General features: G+C 47.7%; 7 non-coding genes across 7 annotated transcripts; all 7 read left to right on the top strand.

The window, feature by feature from the left end:
• Positions 1-1,435: 1,435 nt before the first annotated feature.
• trnag-ccc (transfer RNA glycine (anticodon CCC)) lies at positions 1,436-1,506 on the top strand. The gene has a single exon. It is a non-coding gene; the product is annotated as a tRNA-Gly (tRNA).
• Positions 1,507-3,031: 1,525 nt separating this feature from the next.
• Positions 3,032-3,102, top strand: trnag-ccc (transfer RNA glycine (anticodon CCC)). The gene has a single exon. It is a non-coding gene; the product is annotated as a tRNA-Gly (tRNA).
• Positions 3,103-4,627: 1,525 nt separating this feature from the next.
• trnag-ccc (transfer RNA glycine (anticodon CCC)) lies at positions 4,628-4,698 on the top strand. Its single transcript has one exon. It is a non-coding gene; the product is annotated as a tRNA-Gly (tRNA).
• Positions 4,699-6,229: 1,531 nt separating this feature from the next.
• On the top strand, positions 6,230-6,300 carry trnag-gcc (transfer RNA glycine (anticodon GCC)). The gene has a single exon. It is a non-coding gene; the product is annotated as a tRNA-Gly (tRNA).
• Positions 6,301-7,840: 1,540 nt separating this feature from the next.
• Positions 7,841-7,911, top strand: trnag-gcc (transfer RNA glycine (anticodon GCC)). The gene has a single exon. It is a non-coding gene; the product is annotated as a tRNA-Gly (tRNA).
• Positions 7,912-9,451: 1,540 nt separating this feature from the next.
• trnag-gcc (transfer RNA glycine (anticodon GCC)) lies at positions 9,452-9,522 on the top strand. The gene has a single exon. It is a non-coding gene; the product is annotated as a tRNA-Gly (tRNA).
• Positions 9,523-11,062: 1,540 nt separating this feature from the next.
• On the top strand, positions 11,063-11,133 carry trnag-gcc (transfer RNA glycine (anticodon GCC)). Its single transcript has one exon. It is a non-coding gene; the product is annotated as a tRNA-Gly (tRNA).
• Positions 11,134-12,239: the final 1,106 nt, after the last annotated feature.

The raw sequence follows: 12,239 nt of genomic DNA, 5'->3' as shown, positions 1-12,239 counted from the left end.
TGTCCTGCTGCGCGGTTAGCAGGGTATGTTCACTCAGCCTGTGGGGTGGGATGGGATCGTGTCGAAATCTCCGCTCCGCACGCTCCGTTTTTGAGTATTTTCACGGCGTAATCCATCGTTTCCTGGCATGAAGTAAGATCGACATAGTGAGATGACCGGCCGTGATCCCAGAATGATGGGCCAGCCTCCATACGCCGAATGAGAATGAGATGAGAGTGGTGCTGGAAAAGCACTGCCGGGGCAGGCAGCATCCCAGGACCAGCAAAATCGATCTCTCGGGCAGGAGTCCTTCATCGGCAAGGGTACTGTCATATATCCAAACGTCATCAGTGACCTTCCTTCTCTCATATCGTCAGAAGTGGGCATTTTTATTCACGATTGCATCATGGTAGCACCACTGACAACTCCTCAGATACTGAAGCAGACCATACTAGGTTCAAATGCAGAAAGACAATGCCCTCTGACGAACGCAATCGTCTTTCTTTGTGCACGATGGGACTCCAACCAGTGGATAAACAAAGATTGTAAACCTACTCAGGTCTTCACGACAGAGCGTCATTGATGTTCTAGCATTGAATATCTTTGAATAATGAGTGGCACAGACAGAGTCAATAGCCCGAGTCATAGTTTGAAGATATCCGGAGGAAAGTATCGAGGAGACGTCAGAGGTAGGTTCTTTACGCAGAGAGTTGTGAATGCATGGAATGGGTTGCCAGCTGTGGTGGTGGAAGCAGAGTCATTGGGGTCATTTAAGGAACTGCTGGACGTGCACATGGAGAGCAGTGAGTTGAGGGTTGCGTAGGTTACATTACATTCGGATTGAACCTCGGCACAACATCGTGGGCCAAAGGGCCTGTTCTGTGCTGGACTTTTCTATGTTCTATTCGAGGCTGGATTGGAGAAATAGTTGGTATGCTTCCAAAACCAAGACAGGGGCAGGAAAGTGAAGTTGATCATTAACTACAGCGAGCAGGCTTGATCTGTGGGCTATTCCTACCACCATCTCTATGTTCTTGTGTTTATAAACATGAGCTGTGCTGACTGTGTGCACATAACACGTTAATGTTATCATTAAAGTAGAACTCATTTCCATTTTAAGAATAGCGTTCTCCACTTGGTCAGGACCCATCTAGGCAAACTATAATTTGCAAGTAATAATTTTGAGCCTAGAATCCCAGTTGTATTATTGACTTTATATATTTTGAAATAAAAGACAGTGTTCAGATAAAATCAAACTAGTCAAACAAACCGCGCTTCGTTGCGATTTTCCTACTTGGGTTCTCGCCATATCAGCAATGGAGAAAGTCAGGGCTGCAGATGCTGGAGATTGGAGTCAGTTTGCTGCGCCACAGGACAGAATATCAAGAATACCGGTTTTGTTTCCTGCTGGAGTTCAAACGGTAGGAAAGTTCTAGCGGGTGCGCCCTCGGCAGGTGCATTGGTGATTCAGTGGTAGAATTGTCGCCTCCCACGCGAGGGAGCCGGGTTCGAATTCCGGCCAATGCATTGCAGCGCCCTTTATTTCAAATGCTGCACGGTGTAACAGAGTTCAGCCCGATGCGACGGGTCCATTTCGCCTGGCTGCGCCCTCACCGATGTCCTGCTGCGCGGTTAGCAGGGTGTGTTCACTCAGCGTGTGGGGTGGGATGGGATCGTGTCGAAATCTCCGCTCCGCACGCTCCGTTTTTGAGTATTTTCACGGCATAATCCATCGGTTCCTGGCATTAAGTAAGATCGACATAGTGAGATGACCGGCCGTGATCCCAGAATGATGGGCCAGCCTCCATACGCCGAATGAGAATGAGATGAGAGTGGTGCTGGAAAAGCACTGCCGGGGCAGGCAGCATCCCAGGACCAGCAAAATCGATCTCTCGGGCAGGAGTCCTTCATCGGCAAGGGTACTGTCATATATCCAAACGTCATCAGTGACCTTCCTTCTCTCATATCGTCAGAAGTGGGCATTTTTATTCACGATTGCATCATGGTAGCACCACTGACAACTCCTCAGATACTGAAGCAGACCATACTAGGTTCAAATGCAGAAAGACAATGCCCTCTGACGAACGCAATCGTCTTTCTTTGTGCACGATGGGACTCCAACCAGTGGATAAACAAAGATTGTAAACCTACTCAGGTCTTCACGACAGAGCGTCATTGATGTTCTAGCATTGAATATCTTTGAATAATGAGTGGTACAGACAGAGTCAATAGCCCGAGTCATAGTTTGAAGATATCCGGAGGAAAGTATCGAGGAGACGTCAGAGGTAGGTTCTTTACGCAGAGAGTTGTGAATGCATGGAATGGGTTGCCAGCTGTGGTGGTGGAAGCAGAGTCATTGGGGTCATTTAAGGAACTGCTGGACGTGCACATGGAGAGCAGTGAGTTGAGGGTTGCGTAGGTTACATTACATTCGGATTGAACCTCGGCACAACATCGTGGGCCAAAGGGCCTGTTCTGTGCTGGACTTTTCTATGTTCTATTCGAGGCTGGATTGGAGAAATAGTTGGTATGCTTCCAAAACCAAGAGAGGGGCAGGAAAGTGAAGTTGATCATTAACTACAGCGAGCAGGCTTGATCTGTGGGCTATTCCTACCACCATCTCTATGTTCTTGTGTTTATAAACATGAGCTGTGCTGACTGTGTGCACATAACACGTTAATGTTATCATTAAAGTAGAACTCATTTCCATTTTAAGAATAGCGTTCTCCACTTGGTCAGGACCCATCTAGGCAAACTATAATTTGCAAGTAATAATTTTGAGCCTAGAATCCCAGTTGTATTATTGACTTTATATATTTTGAAATAAAAGACAGTGTTCAGATAAAATCAAACTAGTCAAACAAACCGCGCTTCGTTGCGATTTTCCTACTTGGGTTCTCGCCATATCAGCAATGGAGAAAGTCAGGGCTGCAGATGCTGGAGATTGGAGTCAGTTTGCTGCGCCACAGGACAGAATATCAAGAATACCGGTTTTGTTTCCTGCTGGAGTTCAAACGGTAGGAAAGTTCTAGCGGGTACGCCCTCGGCAGGTGCATTGGTGATTCAGTGGTAGAATTGTCGCCTCCCACGCGAGGGAGCCGGGTTCGAATTCCGGCCAATGCATTGCAGCGCCCTTTATTTCAAATGCTGCACGGTGTAACAGAGTTCAGCCCGATGCGACGGGTCCATTTCGCCTGGCTGCGCCCTCACCGATGTCCTGCTGCGCGGTTAGCAGGGTGTGTTCACTCAGCGTGTGGGGTGGGATGGGATCGTGTCGAAATCTCCGCTCCGCACGCTCCGTTTTTGAGTATTTTCACGGCGTAATCCATCGGTTCCTGGCATTAAGTAAGATCGACATAGTGAGATGACCGGCCGTGATCCCAGAATGATGGGCCAGACTCCATACGCCGAATGAGAATGAGATGAGAGTGGTGCTGGAAAAGCACTGCCGGGGCAGGCAGCATCCCAGGACCAGCAAAATCGATCTCTCGGGCAGGAGTCCTTCATCGGCAAGGGTACTGTCATATATCCAAACGTCATCAGTGACCTTCCTTCTCTCATATAGTCAGAAGTGGGCATTTTTGTTCACGATTGCAACATGGTAGCACCACTGACAACTCCTCAGATACTGAAGCAGACCATACTAGGTTCAAATGCAGAAAGCCAATGCCCTCTGACGAACGCAATCGTCTTTCTTTGTGCTCGATGGGACTCCAACCAGTGGATAAACAAAGATTGTAAACCTACTCAGGTCTTCACGACAGAGCGTCATTGATGTTCTAGCATTGAATATCTTTGAATAATGAGTGGCACAGACAGAGTCAATAGCCCGAGTCATAGTTTGAAGATATCCGGAGGAAAGTATCGAGGAGACGTCAGAGGTAGGTTCTTTACGCAGAGAGTTGTGAATGCATGGAATGGGTTGCCAGCTGTGGTGGTGGAAGCAGAGTCATTGGGGTCATTTAAGGAACTGCTGGACGTGCACATGGAGAGCAGTGAGTTGAGGGTTGCGTAGGTTACATTACATTAGGATTGAACCTCGGCACAACATCGTGGGCCAAAGGGCCTGTTCTGTGCTGGACTTTTCTATGTTCTGTTCGAGGCTGGATTGGAGAAATAGTTGGTATGCTTCCAAAACCAAGACAGGGGCAGGAAAGTGAAGTTGATCATTAACTACAGCGAGCAGGCTTGATCTGTGGGCTATTCCTACCACCACCTCTATGTTCTTGTGTTTATAAACATGAGCTGTGCTGACTGTGTGCACATAACACGTTAATGTTATCATTAAAGTAGAACTCATTTCCATTTTAAGAATAGCGTTCTCCACTTGGTCAGGACCCATCTAGGCAAACTATAATTTGCAAGTAATAATTTTGAGCCTAGAATCCCAGTTGTATTATTGACTTTATATATTTTGAAATAAAAGACAGTGTTCAGATAAAATCAAACTAGTCAAACAAACCGCGCTTCGTTGCGATTTTCCTACTTGGGTTCTCGCCATATCAGCAATGGAGAAAGTCAGGGCTGCAGATGCTGGAGATTGGAGTCAGTTTGCTGCGCCACAGGACAGAATATCAAGAATACCGGTTTTGTTTCCTGCTGGAGTTCAAACGGTAGGAAAGTTCTAGCGGGTACGCCCTCGGCAGGTGCATTGGTGATTCAGTGGTAGAATTGTCGCCTCCCACGCGAGGGAGCCGGGTTCGAATTCCGGCCAATGCATTGCAGCGCCCTTTATTTCAAATGCTGCACGGTGTAACAGAGTTCAGCCCGATGCGACGGGTCCATTTCGCCTGGCTGCGCCCTCACCGATGTCCTGCTGCGCGGTTAGCAGGGTGTGTTCACTCAGCGTGTGGGGTGGGATGGGATCGTGTCGAAATCTCCGCTCCGCACGCTCCGTTTTTGAGTATTTTCACGGCGTAATCCATCGGTTCCTGGCATTAAGTAAGATCGACATAGTGAGATGACCGGCCGTGATCCCAGAATGATGGGCCAGACTCCATACGCCGAATGAGAATGAGATGAGAGTGGTGCTGGAAAAGCACTGCCGGGGCAGGCAGCATCCCAGGACCAGCAAAATCGATCTCTCGGGCAGGAGTCCTTCATCGGCAAGGGTACTGTCATATATCCAAACGTCATCAGTGACCTTCCTTCTCTCATATAGTCAGAAGTGGGCATTTTTGTTCACGATTGCAACATGGTAGCACCACTGACAACTCCTCAGATACTGAAGCAGACCATACTAGGTTCAAATGCAGAAAGCCAATGCCCTCTGACGAACGCAATCGTCTTTCTTTGTGCTCGATGGGACTCCAACCAGTGGATAAACAAAGATTGTAAACCTACTCAGGTCTTCACGACAGAGCGTCATTGATGTTCTAGCATTGAATATCTTTGAATAATGAGTGGCACAGACAGAGTCAATAGCCCGAGTCATAGTTTGAAGATATCCGGAGGAAAGTATCGAGGAGACGTCAGAGGTAGGTTCTTTACGCAGAGAGTTGTGAATGCATGGAATGGGTTGCCAGCTGTGGTGGTGGAAGCAGAGTCATTGGGGTCATTTAAGGAACTGCTGGACGTGCACATGGAGAGCAGTGAGTTGAGGATTGCGTAGGTTACATTACATTCGGGTTGAACCTCGGCACAACATCGTGGGCCAAAGGGCCTGTTCTGTTCTGGCCTTTTGTATGTTCTATGCTCTAGTTGAGGCTGGATTGGAGAAATCGTTGGAATGCTTCCAAAACCAAGAGATGGGCCGGAAAGTGAAGTTGATCATGAACTATAGCGAGCAGGCTTGATCTGCGGGCTATTCCTACCACCATCTCTATGTTGTTGTGTTTCAAAATATGAGCTGTGCTGACTGTGTGCACATAATACGTTAATGTTATAATTTAAGTAGAACTCATTTCCATTTTAAGAATAGCGTTCTCCACTTGGTCAGGAAGCATCTAGGCAAACTATAATTTGCAAGTAATAATCTTGAGCCTCGAATCCTTGTCGTATTATTTACTTTATATATTTTGAAATAAAGAAACAGCGTTCAGATAAAATCCAACTAGTCAAACAAACAGCGCTTCATTGCGAGTTTCCTACTTGGTTTCTCGCTATATCAGCAATGGAGAAAGTCAGGGCTGCAGATGCTGGAGATTGGAGTCGGCATGCTGCGCCACAGGACAGAATATCAAGAATACCGGTTTAGTTTCCTGCTGGAGTTCAAACTGTAGTAAAGTTCTAGCGGGGCCCGCCCGCAGGTGCATTGGTGGTTCAGTGGTAGAATTCTCGACTGCCACGCGGGAGGCCCGGGATCGATTCCCGGCCAATGCGACGCATTGCAGCACCCTTTATTTGAAATGCTGCACGGCTCGAACAGAGTTCGGCCCGATGCCACGGGTTTGCTTCGCCTGGCTGCGTGCACTCGCCAATGTCCTGCTGCGCGGTAAACAGGGTGTGTTCACTCAGCGTGTGGGATGGGATCGGATGGAAACGTCCGCTCTGCAGACTCCGTTTTTGAGCATTTTCATGGCGCAATCCATAGTTTTCTGGCATTAAGTAAAATCGACATAGTGAGATGACCGGCCGTGAGCCCAGAATGATGGGCCAGACTCCATACGCCGAATGAGATGAGAGTGGTGCTGGAAAAGCACAGCGGGGCAGGCAGCATCCGAGGACCGGCAAAATCGACCTCTCGAGCAGGAGTCCTTCATCAGGAAGGGTACTGTCATATATCCAAACATCTTCTGCTGCTTCATCAGTGACCTTCCTTCTGTCATATAGTCAGAAGTGGGCATTTTTGTTCACGATTGCATCATGGTAGCACCACTGACAACTCCTCAGATACTGAAGCAGACCATACTAGGTTCAAATGCAGAAAGCCAATGCCCTCTGACGAACGCAATCGTCTTTCTTTGTGCTCGATGGGACTCCAACCAGTGGATAAACAAAGATTGGAAACCTTCTCAGTTCTTCACGACAGAGCGTCATTGATGTTCTAGCATTGAATATCTTTGAATAATGAGTGGCACAGACAGAGTCAATAGCCCGAGTCATAGTTTGAAGATATCAGGAGGAAAGTATCGAGGAGACGTCAGAGGTAGGTTCTTTACGCAGAGAGTTGTGAATGCATGGAAGGGGTTGCCAGCCCGTCCACTTGGAAGCAGAGTCATTGGCGTCATTTCAGGAACTGCTGGACGGGCACATGGAGAGCAGTGAGTTGAGGATTGCGTAGGTTACATTACATTCGGGTAGAACCTCGGCACAACATCGTGGGCCAAAGGGCCTGTTCTGTTCTGGCCTTTTGTATGTTCTATGCTCTAGTTGAGGCTGGATTGGAGAAATCGTTGGAATGCTTCCAAAACCAAGAGATGGGCCGGAAAGTGAAGTTGATCATGAACTATAGCGAGCAGGCTTGATCTGCGGGCTATTCCTACCACCATCTCTATGTTGTTGTGTTTCAAAATATGAGCTGTGCTGACTGTGTGCACATAATACGTTAATGTTATAATTTAAGTAGAACTCATTTCCATTTTAAGAATAGCGTTCTCCACTTGGTCAGGAAGCATCTAGGCAAACTATAATTTGCAAGTAATAATCTTGAGCCTCGAATCCTTGTCGTATTATTTACTTTATATATTTTGAAATAAAGAAACAGCGTTCAGATAAAATCCAACTAGTCAAACAAACAGCGCTTCATTGCGAGTTTCCTACTTGGTTTCTCGCTATATCAGCAATGGAGAAAGTCAGGGCTGCAGATGATGGAGATTGGAGTCGGCATGCTGCGCCACAGGACAGAATATCAAGAATACCGGTTTAGTTTCCTGCTGGAGTTCAAACTGTAGTAAAGTTCTAGCGAGGCCCGCCTGCAGGTGCATTGGTGGTTCAGTGGTAGAATTCTCGCCTGCCACGCGGGAGGCCCGGGTTCGATTCCCGGCCAATGCAACGCATTGCAGCACCCTTTTTTTCAAATGCTGCACGGCTCGAACAGAGTTCGGCCCGATGCCACGGGTTTGCTTCGCCTGGCTGCGTGCACTCACTAATGTCCTTCTGCGCGGTAAACAGGGTGTGTTCACTCAGCGTGTGGAATGGGATCGGATGGAAACGTCCGCTCTGCAGGCTCAGTTTTTGAGCATTTTCATGGCGCAATCCATAGTTTTCTGGCATTAAGTAAAATCGACATAGTGAGATGACCGGCCGTGAGCCCAGAATGATGGGCCAGACTCCATACGCCGAATGAGATGAGAGTGGTGCTGGAAAAGCACAGCGGGGCAGGCAGCATCCGAGGACCGGCAAAATCGACCTCTCGAGCAGGAGTCCTTCATCAGGAAGGGTACTGTCATATATCCAAACATCTTCTGCTGCTTCATCAATGACCTTCCTTCTGTCATATAGTCAGAAGTGGGCATTTTTGTTCACGATTGCATCATGGTAGCACCACTGACAACTCCTCAGATACTGAAGCAGACCATACTAGGTTCAAATGCAGAAAGCCAATGCCCTCTGACGAACGCAATCGTCTTTCTTTGTGCTCGATGGGACTCCAACCAGTGGATAAACAAAGATTGGAAACCTTCTCAGTTCTTCACGACAGAGCGTCATTGATGTTCTAGCATTGAATATCTTTGAATAATGAGTGGCACAGACAGAGTCAATAGCCCGAGTCATAGTTTGAAGATATCAGGAGGAAAGTATCGAGGAGACGTCAGAGGTAGGTTCTTTACGCAGAGAGTTGTGAATGCATGGAATGGGTTGCCAGCCCGTCCAGTTGGAAGCAGAGTCATTGGCGTCATTTAAGGAACTGCTGGACGGGCACATGGAGAGCAGTGAGTTGAGGATTGCGTAGGTTACATTACATTCGGGTTGAACCTCGGCACAACATCGTGGGCCAAAGGGCCTGTTCTGTTCTGGCCTTTTGTATGTTCTATGCTCTAGTTGAGGCTGGATTGGAGAAATCGTTGGAATGCTTCCAAAACCAAGAGATGGGCCGGAAAGTGAAGTTGATCATGAACTATAGCGAGCAGGCTTGATCTGCGGGCTATTCCTACCACCATCTCTATGTTGTTGTGTTTCAAAATATGAGCTGTGCTGACTGTGTGCACATAATACGTTAATGTTATAATTTAAGTAGAACTCATTTCCATTTTAAGAATAGCGTTCTCCACTTGGTCAGGAAGCATCTAGGCAAACTATAATTTGCAAGTAATAATCTTGAGCCTCGAATCCTTGTCGTATTATTTACTTTATATATTTTGAAATAAAGAAACAGCGTTCAGATAAAATCCAACTAGTCAAACAAACAGCGCTTCATTGCGAGTTTCCTACTTGGTTTCTCGCTATATCAGCAATGGAGAAAGTCAGGGCTGCAGATGCTGGAGATTGGAGTCGGCATGCTGCGCCACAGGACAGAATATCAAGAATACCGGTTTAGTTTCCTGCTGGAGTTCAAACTGTAGTAAAGTTCTAGCGGGGCCCGCCCGCAGGCGCATTGGTGGTTCAGTGGTAGAATTCTCGACTGCCACGCGGGAGGCCCGGGATCGATTCCCGGCCAATGCAACGCATTGCAGCACCCTTTATTTCAAATGCTGCACGGCTCGAACAGAGTTCGGCCCGATGCCACGGGTTTGCTTCGCCTGGCTGCGTGCACTCGCCAATGTCCTGCTGCGCGGTAAACAGGGTATGTTCACTCAGCGTGTGGGATGGGATCGGATGGAAACGTCCGCTCTGCAGACTCCGTTTTTGAGCATTTCCATGGCGCAATCCATAGTTTTCTGGCATTAAGTAAAATCGACATAGTGAGATGACCGGCCGTGAGCCCAGAATGATGGGCCAGACTCCATACGCCGAATGAGATGAGAGTGGTGCTGGAAAAGCACAGCGGGGCAGGCAGCATCCGAGGACCGGCAAAATCGACCTCTCGAGCAGGAGTCCTTCATCAGGAAGGGTACTGTCATATATCCAAACATCTTCTGCTGCTTCATCAGTGACCTTCCTTCTGTCATATAGTCAGAAGTGGGCATTTTTGTTCACGATTGCATCATGGTAGCACCACTGACAACTCCTCAGATACTGAAGCAGACCATACTAGGTTCAAATGCAGAAAGCCAATGCCCTCTGACGAACGCAATCGTCTTTCTTTGTGCTCGATGGGACTCCAACCAGTGGATAAACAAAGATTGGAAACCTTCTCAGTTCTTCACGACAGAGCGTCATTGATGTTCTAGCATTGAATATCTTTGAATAATGAGTGGCACAGACAGAGTCAATAGCCCGAGTCATAGTTTGAAGATATCAGGAGGAAAGTATCGAGGAGACGTCAGAGGTAGGTTCTTTACGCAGAGAGTTGTGAATGCATGGAATGGGTTGCCAGCCCGTCCAGTTGGAAGCAGAGTCATTGGCGTCATTTAAGGAACTGCTGGACGGGCACATGGAGAGCAGTGAGTTGAGGATTGCGTAGGTTACATTACATTCGGGTTGAACCTCGGCACAACATCGTGGGCCAAAGGGCCTGTTCTGTTCTGGCCTTTTGTATGTTCTATGCTCTAGTTGAGGCTGGATTGGAGAAATCGTTGGAATGCTTCCAAAACCAAGAGATGGGCCGGAAAGTGAAGTTGATCATGAACTATAGCGAGCAGGCTTGATCTGCGGGCTATTCCTACCACCATCTCTATGTTGTTGTGTTTCAAAATATGAGCTGTGCTGACTGTGTGCACATAATACGTTAATGTTATAATTTAAGTAGAACTCATTTCCATTTTAAGAATAGCGTTCTCCACTTGGTCAGGAAGCATCTAGGCAAACTATAATTTGCAAGTAATAATCTTGAGCCTCGAATCCTTGTCGTATTATTTACTTTATATATTTTGAAATAAAGAAACAGCGTTCAGATAAAATCCAACTAGTCAAACAAACAGCGCTTCATTGCGAGTTTCCTACTTGGTTTCTCGCTATATCAGCAATGGAGAAAGTCAGGGCTGCAGATGCTGGAGATTGGAGTCGGCATGCTGCGCCACAGGACAGAATATCAAGAATACCGGTTTAGTTTCCTGCTGGAGTTCAAACTGTAGTAAAGTTCTAGCGGGGCCCGCCCGCAGGCGCATTGGTGGTTCAGTGGTAGAATTCTCGACTGCCACGCGGGAGGCCCGGGATCGATTCCCGGCCAATGCAACGCATTGCAGCACCCTTTATTTCAAATGCTGCACGGCTCGAACAGAGTTCGGCCCGATGCCACGGGTTTGCTTCGCCTGGCTGCGTGCACTCGCCAATGTCAGGCTGCGCGGTAAACAGGGTGTGTTCACTCAGCGTGTGGGATGGGATCGGATGGAAACGTCCGCTCTGCAGACTCCGTTTTTGAGCATTTTCATGGTGCAATCCATAGTTTTCTGGCATTAAGTAAAATCGACATAGTGAGATGACCGGCCGTGAGCCCAGAATGATGGGCCAGACTCCATACGCCGAATGAGATGAGAGTGGTGCTGGAAAAGCACAGCGGGGCAGGCAGCATCCGAGGACCGGCAAAATCGACCTCTCGAGCAGGAGTCCTTCATCAGGAAGGGTACTGTCATATATCCAAACATCTTCTGCTGCTTCATCAGTGACCTTCCTTCTGTGATATAGTCAGAAGTGGGCATTTTTGTTCACGATTGCATCATGGTAGCACCACTGAAAACTCCTCAGATACTGAAGCAGACCATACTAGGTTCAAATGCAGAAAGCCAATGCCCTCTGACGAACGCAATCGTCTTTCTTTGTGCTCGATGGGACTCCAACCAGTGGATAAACAAAGATTGGAAACCTTCTCAGTTCTTCACGACAGAGCGTCATTGATGTTCTAGCATTGAATATCTTTGAATAATGAGTGGCACAGACAGAGTCAATAGCCCGAGTCATAGTTTGAAGATATCAGGAGGAAAGTATCGAGGAGACGTCAGAGGTAGGTTCTTTACGCAGAGAGTTGTGAATGCATGGAATGGGTTGCCAGCCCGTCCAGTTGGAAGCAGAGTCATTGGCGTCATTTAAGGAACTGCTGGACGGGCACATGGAGAGCAGTGAGTTGAGGATTGCGTAGGTTACATTACATTCGGGTTGAACCTCGGCACAACATCGTGGGCCAAAGGGCCTGTTCTGTTCTGGCCTTTTGTATGTTCTATGCTCTAGTTGAGGCTGGATTGGAGAAATCGTTGGAATGCTTCCAAAACCAAGAGATGGGCCGGAAAGTGAAGTTGATCATGAACTATAGCGAGCAGGCTTGATCTGCGGGCTATTCCTACCAC

The sequence above is a fragment of the Chiloscyllium punctatum genome, chromosome 30 (assembly GCF_047496795.1).
Source record: "Chiloscyllium punctatum isolate Juve2018m chromosome 30, sChiPun1.3, whole genome shotgun sequence".
Lineage (NCBI taxonomy): Eukaryota > Metazoa > Chordata > Chondrichthyes > Orectolobiformes > Hemiscylliidae > Chiloscyllium > Chiloscyllium punctatum.
This window is presented reverse-complemented; position numbering and strand designations above follow the sequence as displayed.